This window comes from Dasypus novemcinctus, chromosome 2 (genome assembly GCF_030445035.2).
Source record: "Dasypus novemcinctus isolate mDasNov1 chromosome 2, mDasNov1.1.hap2, whole genome shotgun sequence".
Taxonomy (NCBI): Eukaryota; Metazoa; Chordata; class Mammalia; order Cingulata; family Dasypodidae; genus Dasypus; species Dasypus novemcinctus.
The window spans coordinates 166,937,713-166,948,116 of NC_080674.1; the positions used below are offsets into that span (position 1 = coordinate 166,937,713).

General features: G+C 40.4%; 1 long non-coding RNA gene across 1 annotated transcript; it reads left to right on the forward strand.

The window, feature by feature from the left end:
- The first annotated feature begins 5,943 nt into the window (after positions 1-5,943).
- Positions 5,944-9,608, forward strand: LOC111766037 (uncharacterized). The gene is made up of 3 exons (XR_002798200.3): positions 5,944-6,099; positions 6,663-6,781; positions 9,145-9,608. It is a non-coding gene; the product is annotated as an uncharacterized lncRNA (long non-coding RNA).
- Positions 9,609-10,404: the final 796 nt, after the last annotated feature.

Consider the following 10,404-nt stretch of genomic DNA (forward strand, 5'->3'; position numbering starts at 1 on the left):
GGTGTCATTGGGAAAGCTGGTGAAATTTGAAGAAAGTATGTAGTTTAGTTAATAGAATTGTATCTATGGTAATTTCTTAATTTTGCTTAATGTACCATACTTACAAGATACTGACATTAGAGGAAGGTGGGTGAGGGGTATATGGAAACTCTCTGTACTCTCCCTGCAACTCCTCTGTAAATCTAAAATTATTTCAAAGTAATAGAATTTTTAAAAAGGATGGGAGCTATATATTTTTTTAATGTTGATATTATATAAGATAAAGAAAGGCTGTGGAATTGTTCCAGATTACAGGTTAAGAAAACAGGACAACTAAATGCAATGCCTGGAGGGAAGTGGATTTGGCTCAACTGATAAAGCATCTGCCTACCAAATGGGAGGTTCAAGGTTCAAACCCCGGGCCTCCTGACCTGTGTGGTGAGCTGGCCCACGCACAGTGCTGCCACACGCAAGGAGTGCCGTGCCATGCAGGGGTGTCCCCCATGTAGGGGTGCCCCACGTGCAAGGAGTATGCCCCATAAGGAGAGCTGCCCCAAGTGAAAAAAGTGGAGCCTGCCCAGGAGTGATGCTGCACACACAAGAGCTGATGCAGCAAGATGACACAACAAAAAAACAACACAGATTCTCAGTGCCACTGACAAGAGTACAAGTAGACACAGCAGAACACACAGAGAATGGACACAGAGAGCAGACAATGGGGGGAGGGGGAAAGGACGGAAGGGGAGAAAAATTTAATTTAATTTAATTTAAAAATAAATGCCATGCCTGATCCTAGACTAGATTTGATGAGAGGAAAAGTTGTAAATGACATTATTGGGTCAACTGACAAAATTGGAATAGGAACAGCAAAGTATACTATCAATGTCAAATTTACTGACATTGATAATTGTCCTGTGGTTATGTATGAAAATATGTGAATTCTTAAGAAACATCCAGTGAAGCATTTAGGGGTAAAGTGGTAGAGAGGAAAAGAGAATGAGAGAAAGACAGAGAGGAGCATCAAATGATAAAGCAAAAGGGGTAAGATGTTAACAATAGGCGAGTCTGAGTACAGGGTACTAAGCATACTTTACACTATTTTTATTTTACAACTTTTCCAAAAGAAATATTTTCATGTATTTAAAGGTTATAAGGACTACCTGGGAAGAGACAAAAGCTAACAATGTTTACACAGAATGTGTTGTTTCTATAAAAAATGAAAACTACCTTGAAAATTATCAACACATCAACACTAACAAAGTTCAGAAAGATTTTGGAGTATAAGATCAACATATAGATATCAACTATGTTCCTATTCATGAATCACTGTTAGAAAAGGTAATTTTTCAAGGATCCCATTTTTAATGGCAAAGGATATTAAAGTATTAGGGAATAAAGCAAGCAACGGTTACTAATAAAAAGTATACAATATTAAATAAGACCTAAATAGACATATACTATGAAAATGGTATGTTATATTTTATTATAAAGATATCAGTTCTTCCGCCAAATTATCCTGATAACATTGATTTTAACATACTAGTTCTTTTTGTTGTTTTTATAAAAATGTGTAGTGTACTTTTAAATGAACAAACAGAATCTTAAATTTATATGAAGGAACAAAGAGCCAAGAATAACCAAGGTATTCCTTAAAAAGTATAAAGTAAAGTAATCACCAGACATTGTAAATCCTCACAGGGCCCACTGGATGGAATGGAGGAGAGTATGGGCCATGATGTGGACCATTGACTATGAGGTGCAGAGGTGCCCAAAGATGTACTTACCAAATCCAATGGATGTGTCATGATGATGGGAACGAGTGTTGTTGGGGGGGGAGAGGGGGGGTGGGGGGGTGGGGTTGAATGGGACCTCACATATATATTTTTAATGTAATATTATTACAAAGTCAATTAAAAAAAAAATGAAACAATCGAAAAGAAAAAAAAAAGAATAAAGTAAAGGGACTTGCCCTACCAGGTACCCAGACTTACTATTAAGCCATCGTATTAACACAATGTGTAATTTGGTACAGTGATTGACAGAGCAAATATTAATAAGTTATTGTATCAAGAGGATGCTTTGGGCTGTAATTAATGAGAAAACTGTGACTCAAATGGCTTAAAAAATAATTTAATAGGAAGTCCCAGAGCAGAGCTATTTTCAGGGTTAATTAATTTTTTGGTTTGACAGCTTCATCAAGGAACCAGGTTCATCTAACCCTCAGTTTTGTTATCCTCAGTGTGGTGGCTTTGCCCTCAGTCTGGCAACCTTCATGGCCACAAAATGGCTGCCACAGTTCCAGGCATCACATCAAGATACAGTAATGACAGAGGCAGAAAGGCTAAATATCTTCCTGTGTCTCTTCCTCATACTTTAGGAAGCCTTTCTGAAAGTCCCACAAGTTTCCCCTAGAAACATGGCCAGTATTGGGTCACACACTCAATTCCTAAACCAGACGCACTAATTCCTAAATCAAATACTATCAAGGAGTTTGGGATCAGCATGATTGTTTTAGATAAATCATTCTAAAAAGAATGGCTCTTGAGTAGTCAACCATTATGACAAGAATGAGGTCAATTCTGGTAAAATATTTTTTTAATGTTCCTCTTTATACATTTTACTCAAAATTAAATAATCCATCACCAAAAGAAATTTAGCTGTCCTACTTACACACCATCATATTCAAGCCCCTCTTTGAAGACACGTGGAACCAACTGATAAACTAACATTTGCTGAGTGCCTGCTAAAGGCCAGGCAGTCTGCTAAGTACACCTTGTCAATTAAGCCTCATAAAAAACCTTTAAGTCACAGTAACTCCCATTTTATAAGGGATGAAACTAAGCCTAGAGAAAAGAAAAGGTGCCCACTGAGTAGTGATAGAGCCAAGACTATCCCAAGACTTTAGACAAATTCCCCACTCTTAACCTAGGCCTGTGTTCTTCCTCCTTTACTGTGCCAGAAAAAAAATTACTTGAGATATAGATTCATGTACCAAGAAGGAGTTGGCAAATATTCCCCAGAAGAGGAGGTTTTCTTCTCTACTAACCGTCTAGGAAGACAAGACGGTAAATTTCAGAATTCTTAGGACCTACTCTCAACCCTCGGACGATCCGCTGGTGCGGGGAGGAGGGTTGCTCCAGGGGAAATAATCGGCTGAGCCAGCTTACAAGAAATCTCCCAGGAAACAGAAGGTTCGGCTTCCCCACGTGCCCATTCATGCAAATCACTTTTTGCAAATACTAGGGTACCTTGGCTTCCTTGAAGGGTGCATTAAAGATGCTGACAACCCAAGGTGACTCAGGGGTTGACAACTCAGAGAGAAACAGTAGTGTGGCAGGGAAACCTTGAGAGCAATGAGATGAACCTGGCCTCTGAGATGGAAACTCAGCAGCCCAGCGCTGCCAAGAACTGCGGGGCCAGTGGTGCGGGCATGATGGATAGTCCTTTCCCAGGCTGCCTTTGCAATTGAAGCCACATTGTCAAAAACAGACAGTAAACTCGGAGAGAGAAGCCAGAAGTTAGATGGTTCTGTCACCTTGCCACAGGATATGCAGCAAAGAACATCGGACTTGCATGAAGAGTGAGGAGGAAAGCAAAACAAAACAAAGGTAAGTCGGTGGATGAGTTTTATAAACAGCTTCCAAGGATGCCTGGGAGAAATTCTAGAGCATCTGATGTCATAGCAATGATTAGTTTGCAAACAGGTAATCTCATTGCCTTGCAGGAAATGAGGCTTTCTGCTGGCACCAGGACTGCAAGCTGAAGGGAGCCAGCGCAGGTCCCCACCATCTAGAAAACCTGGTAGAAGCCAAGGTGACACATCAAGAGGCAAGACGCTCCCGGAGCTACGGCTTTAGGAACGACATCGTAGGAATAACAACATAGGAGCATCTTTCAGAAAGAACAGAACCGTGGACCTGCGCACGTTCTGCTGGAAGAAAGGGTTGCCCTCGGGGCTGTTAAGAAAGCTTACCTTGGTCTGAAGCCACTGCCAGTGACTCCTGAGAGCCGGAGGGCAGCTGCTTCATTAACTGTATCTTAAAATTTATTGTAGAAGGACAAGCCTTTTAGTAGTCTCCATTAGACCAAAAAAATCGAAAAACCCCAGGGGAAAACTAGCAAGGCCAGAGTTTTCCTACTGTGCTCTACAAAGTCCTATACATTCTGTGTAAATGTGTCAGAGACACAACTATTGGGCTGTGGGGGCAGAGCTGCTGGCAGGGCTACAAAGAGCAACTTAACTTTCTCGGGTTTCAAGTTATGGTTAACATTTATCAAGGACTAACCAGATGCCAGGCACTATGCCAAGCATTTTACGTGTATTCTTTCAGGTAGCTGTCACAACAACCGAATGAGGTGATACTATTAATATTCCAAGCAAACAGACAAGGAAATAGACAAAGAAACACAGAGAGGGTAAGTAACTTGCCCAAGGTCACACAGCTAGCAATTGGGAGCAATAGCATTTAAACTCAGCTCTTCATGACTATGTTATTCTGGGGTCCTCTATAATGTTTCCTCTCATGAGAGAGTTTTCTCCCCACATGCAGGAAAGTTGCCTCATAGGCAGCAACCTTAAGATTGACAGCCTAGGGCTCACCAGAATCTCCAGTGGCAGCTCCTGAGTGGGGAGGATCACAGCTGCTCTGCAGTTTACTCTGCCATCTGTTAAAACGAGGAGAATATTAAACATTGACCCCTTGGGACTCAGGCAGGCTTGGAGAGTTTTAAAGATTTAATGTCTGAAAATCACCTCCTACAGTTACACTGGGAACTTTATAGCAACTTTCATGGACATTGCTCTTTTTTCCGTTCAAGGACTCAGAACTAATGAAGGCGCAGGGGCCACTCTGAGGGCCAGAGCCACACATGCACCATGCGGCACAGCGTGGATAAATGAAAAAGGGGGGTCAAGTGGGGAGGTGTCTGTTGGGGAGATGAGAGAGAAAATGCTGATTAAACACGGAAAACAGACAAATGTTATATTTTATGTTAAAGAGGAAAACAACAGCTTGAGTCCCAAAGAATCACGATTTATTTTTATGAGACTTTAAAAACAAGCACATTTTTTCTACCTTGCCTATGAGAAGACTCAGTTAAATTTTATATTGGATTTTAGCCTATTTCCTTTGCCTAGGTTTTTGGCAACTAGCCTCTCCCTTACAATAAAATTGAAAACTATCCAAAACGAGGTAACTGTCTCATTATGATCCAGTTTCATATTCTTTTGGGAAGTAGACAGAAGGTAACTAATTATTATGCTAAGAGTGGAAGAGAACATTCACTGGCCCAAGAGTTGTGTGCTAAAAAAAAGATGCCATCCTTTCTCAACTAGTATTTTCAAAAGCAATCCCTGGTCCAGGAAACAAAGTCCAAGAAGAAAATTAATTGCCTGTTTTTGTATTTTATTTATCATTGTTTAAATTTTAAAAATTAAATTATAATGTCTGTAATACAAAAAAGGAAAACATCTGGGCTCTGTCCTTTTCTGTACATTTAAAACATACCAAGTTTAAATAGAAACACAACTGAGCGAGAAGACCCACTGGCATGAGTATTAGAGGCTCTGAACAGCCAGAATGGGCCCCAGTTTTTGTGATATAAACAGCTCGTATTTTGAATCCGAAGTCTGGTGAGATTAAGGTAAGGGACCAAACTCAATTTCCACTATTCAGTTTGTCCACTCACTCAAAGACATTATTGAGTTCCACTGTATACCTGACACTTCTCCAGGCCTTTAGGACATAAGGTTGAAAGGAACAGATAAGACCCTGCTTACATTAAGTTGTCAGTCCAGTGGAAGAAAGAGATAAAAATAAGTAAATGAATGAATGATTATATATTGTGATCTGAAAAAAAAAAAAAGTGTTGAGATAGAAGACAATGGTGGAAAGTATCCAATTTAGACAGGGTGATTGCAGTCTGCTTCTATGTGGAAGTCCTATTTTACCTAAGAACAGAAAGATAAGGAACAAGGGAAGAAACCTGCAGGCTAAAGTAACACCAGGTGCACACGCCCTGACACAGGACAGAGGCCCTTCTTCCAAAGGGCAGGAGGAGGCTGGAGTGGCTGGTGCAGACTGTTGGAGAGAAAAAGGAGTTCAAGATCAGCTTCACGAGGTAGGCAGGGGCCAGACCAGACCCTGTAGGGCCTTGGACAGAGCTCTCCAGTCCAAGGCTAGAGCAGTTAGCCCAAGGCTGGAACGCAACCCTAACAGAATCTTTCCCTTGAGAGTTTCTGCTGGGACAGTTGTAGAAGACTATAAATCAATGATTGCCAGTATCCCCCCAAAAAAGTGCTTATGTACAGTCACACAGCCCCCCTTTAACAAAGGGAAACACAAGAGAGAATAGCAACACTAAGAGCTGGGAGTCCCCATGGCATCCTCTGAGCCCTGCGTGCTTCAGCTCCTCTCTTCCTTACTACTTACAGAAGCCAATAAATCATTATTGGTTAAGCTGATTGAGTTTCTGTCCCTTGCAATAGAAAGAGGCCTGAATAATAAAATAGCTTTCATCAACTGGACAACCATCTTCACCAAAAGGCAGCCAGGTCAGGGTCATTTGACGGCTCCCACTGTCCTTAGGCTGGTGCTAGGGAAACTCAAATTGCCGACACATTAGAAGCTGGCTGGCAGAAGAACACAGGGGTCCTTCACAATTGACATTGGCTGTTCTGTTAGGACTTCATCCACAAATGGACTTTGCTCAGAAGAAACCTGGCTCTGGCACAAAATCATGCTGCTCTAACTTCCAATACCTGTGGTGTCGGCTGGGCCACTCACTTGCCATGCGGCCTCAGGTAAATCCTCCTCTTGCTGCCCTCAACTTTCTCACTTGTAAATGATGAAATTGGCTTCTTTGAGCAACTTTCCCCATTCTTTGACCTTAGGTCGCTGTCCAATTCTTCCAGTAAAATGAACCTTTTTCTGCCCACTCCAATGGGGCCAAGGTGACTGTTTTCACAGTGCATTATTTGATTTTGTTCTGGAAAATTTAATCTGTGAGTCACGCTCAGAAGCAGGAGTCTGCTATTTACATTGGAACTTGTCATTCCACCCTGCACTTGGACAGCCTCCACGCACCAGGCAGGAGCAGGCTAAGAGAATTGAGAACACTGTGTTTTTATCCTGTGGTTATGTGTGCCCGATGAAATATCTCAGTGCTACTTGAAATGGTAACAAGGAAATATGAACAGAAGGTTTACAAATGTCTTAGAGGCCAACATGACCTATGAGGAAACAAAAAGCTGGCTGAAAATATTTTCTTCTTCTTTCTTATAAAAGCACTTGTTAAAATTTTTTTTTAAGCTCAAGAAGTTCTCTGGCAATAGATTCTTGTTTCCTACCTTTAGCCCCAATTCTCATGAGCAATGTGATTGATGGACTAGCTCAGCTCCCATACAGGTCAAGCTCATCACCGTGGCACTATTAGCATTCTCAGTGACATAATTGTTTGTGCTCCCTTGTCCCCTGCATTGCAAAACACTGACCATTTACCGCCCACAGCATCGCCCCTCATTGTGACAATCAGTCAAAAAGTACTTTTATGCATTTCCAGTAACCTTAGGGAGACCTGTACTACTTCCTGAACATACTCTCTTTCTACAAATGTGTTAAATGAGACCCAGAGATGTAATATGACTTCCTCAAGATCATACACGTAGAACTGGAGTGCAGGTGAAGGGCTACAGTTGAAGGCTGCACTTAAAGCTCCATACTTTGCTAGGTGATCCTACTGATCTTTAGCCTACCTTGCCCCAACTCTGATAACTGTGGGTTTTATTTCTGCAGTTTGATGCTGTTATAAAACTTTGAGCCAAGTTATTAATATTAATGCCAACCAATTACCTCCCAATTATAATTTAATTGCACTTGATGCATTCTTGCATTGCAGAGCAGCAGGTTTTTTCATATTCATGACGGTCTTCATTACCATAAGCTCATCATATTTTGTTGGTGGTCTAAGGAGAAAGCAGCATTCTAATTCTTGCTTTTGAGGAGTAGAGAGATGAGTTGGTGGGAGCCTAACCAGGAGGCAGAGATCAAAGATATTCAGCAGCTCAGGAAGCTACACTGTCCACAAAATCCCAGCATTTAGACATTTGGAGCACTGTTCAATGCTTGCGTTTTTCTGAGGCATTGTTTCTCTTGGACCACTGTAGAGTGGTCCACAACGCTTAGAGCAGGGTAGCTCAAAGGTTTTAGCAGTAATCAAGTACTGTGGCTAAATCTTCCCTTGTCTGTCACATTTTCTGAAGTCTCACCCCATTTCTATATCCTAGAAGAAGATAAAAACAAATACAAAAAGGATGCCACAAATACAAAAAGGATTAGAGCTAGTGGTACTTGCACTACAATGCCCTGCTGCAGTGGGGTTACTGGCAGCTGTGAGAGAAAAATCAGTCTGCACGTAATCTGGCTCTGACTCTTCTGTTCTCACGGTCACCCACATCCAATCCATCAATATTGCACAGAGGTGAAAAAGGACAAAGCCTTCAGGACTTTGTGTTCTCATGGTATTTTCAGAACAATTCATGAACCTCTTTTAATGCATTTGCCTCCTCTGAGATGTGCTGCAGACATGCGACATGATCAATGATAGAGTAATGCCCAGTCACTTTTTCAGAGTTTGGGTAGACCAACAGGTGTGGAGTTGCATTTTAATAGCAAGACTCTCGATAATCCAGAAAGCCTTTTCCCTGTAAAATAATATTGAAGACAGGGAAAATGGATTGATTCAAAGGTTTAATGTAACATGGAACAAACAAAGCTAGGGTCCTGAATTTGGTTCATTCTTAGCCAAAAGTATTTAAAGGAGTGACTACAATTTCATGGAAATGTCAATGTATAGCTAATAACCATCAGGGGAAAATGAAAGAAAAATAAACTGTCTGCATACCCCAAAGAAATATGTGGTAATGCGAAAGTGTTTTCTTTTTCATATTTTTAGCAGTGTTATTAGGAACTCATTAGGAGTCAATTACCATTTAATTTCTCTAAAATATCCAATTATGGTTTTGCTGTCCAGGGACATAATTTTCTATAATGTTCCTTTGTATCATAGAGACCACTAAAAACAAAACTGAAAGTTTGCCCTTTTTCTCTACCAAACGAGGGTCAGTTGTGGGCTTCAATTTTCAAGAGTTTCTTTTCTATTTTTCAGAATAAACTTCCATGGGAACCAGAGAAACTAGTCTGAATCCTACAAAAATGCTGGCAGCTAAAAGCATGAGGATGCCCTCTTAATCTCACCTCCTTTTGTAAAGCTGAGAGCTACCCAATGTGCTTATCCAAATCCTTTCTTCAATAAATATTTGTTGCAAACAAAAAAAAGGCATACAGAAATTTACCATTAGCAAGCAGAGTGAAAAACAACTATTCATGAGGAAAAAGAAAAACTGTAAAAAATGCAATTACCTGGCATGCCTTAAAGACAGTCATAACTATTTTAAATTACTTTGTATATAAATATCAGTTATCCCAATGGGAAAACGTAAAACCCAAAAAGAAATACCTAGAAATGATTGAGTTACAAATCTGGTATTATCGCTGGTAGTTATGCAGAGAGAAATGCATAACTCCCTTCCCTATACCCTAGCCCACCTTCAATTCTTTCCTGTGAAGCATCTGTGCAAGGTAAAACTTTCTGATAGTAAAAATAAAATAACTTGGAAACAAATCAAGTAACTGCATCAGACAAAAATCAATAAGACTGATCTTCAACTCAATTATTTCTCCTCTGAGAAGAAAGAGCTCTCACAATAAGGTATTTGTAAATACTCTTGATATTTATTGGGTTTGCTTGAACATAGCATCACCTCTCAGCCCATATCACTAGTTCATTCTCTTCCTCCGAAGCCCTCACATCCATCCTCAAAAGGTAAGGCTCTAAAAAATTATCAACAGGAAGAAGATTGTTGTCTTGCCTCAATCTGCAGATATTAAAGGAGTAGTATACTTTATTTCAAAGCTTGCCAGAATGTAGACAGAGGAGTTTTCAAAGCTTAAGTCAATGAATTTCAATCAACTTAGCTCCAACATTCTTTGACCAATAAAGGAGAATTTCAAATCAATGGATTCGGAGTACTGGGGCAAAGCCTGCCTTATGCCTTGGGACAGCAAACTTTTTTATACAAGTGGGACCATTGTTTAAATAAATATCAAGGGCAGAGGTGAATACATTTTGTAAGAGAAGTCATCAGAAATGTTGCCAATGAGAAAGGTGAGAAATCACCAAAAAAAAAGTGCAACAAATAAGAAATGGTGCCCAGGAAGGGCATTTCTTAGGTGAATTGCATGAGCACGCTCACCTCCTGCCCTTTATTTTTGTTTTAAAGTAGTAACTCAAAAGTCCTCTCTTCTGACTTTCTCCCAAAGTGGCATATGACGGCTATAGAAATTCAAGGTTACCTATGGTTCCCAT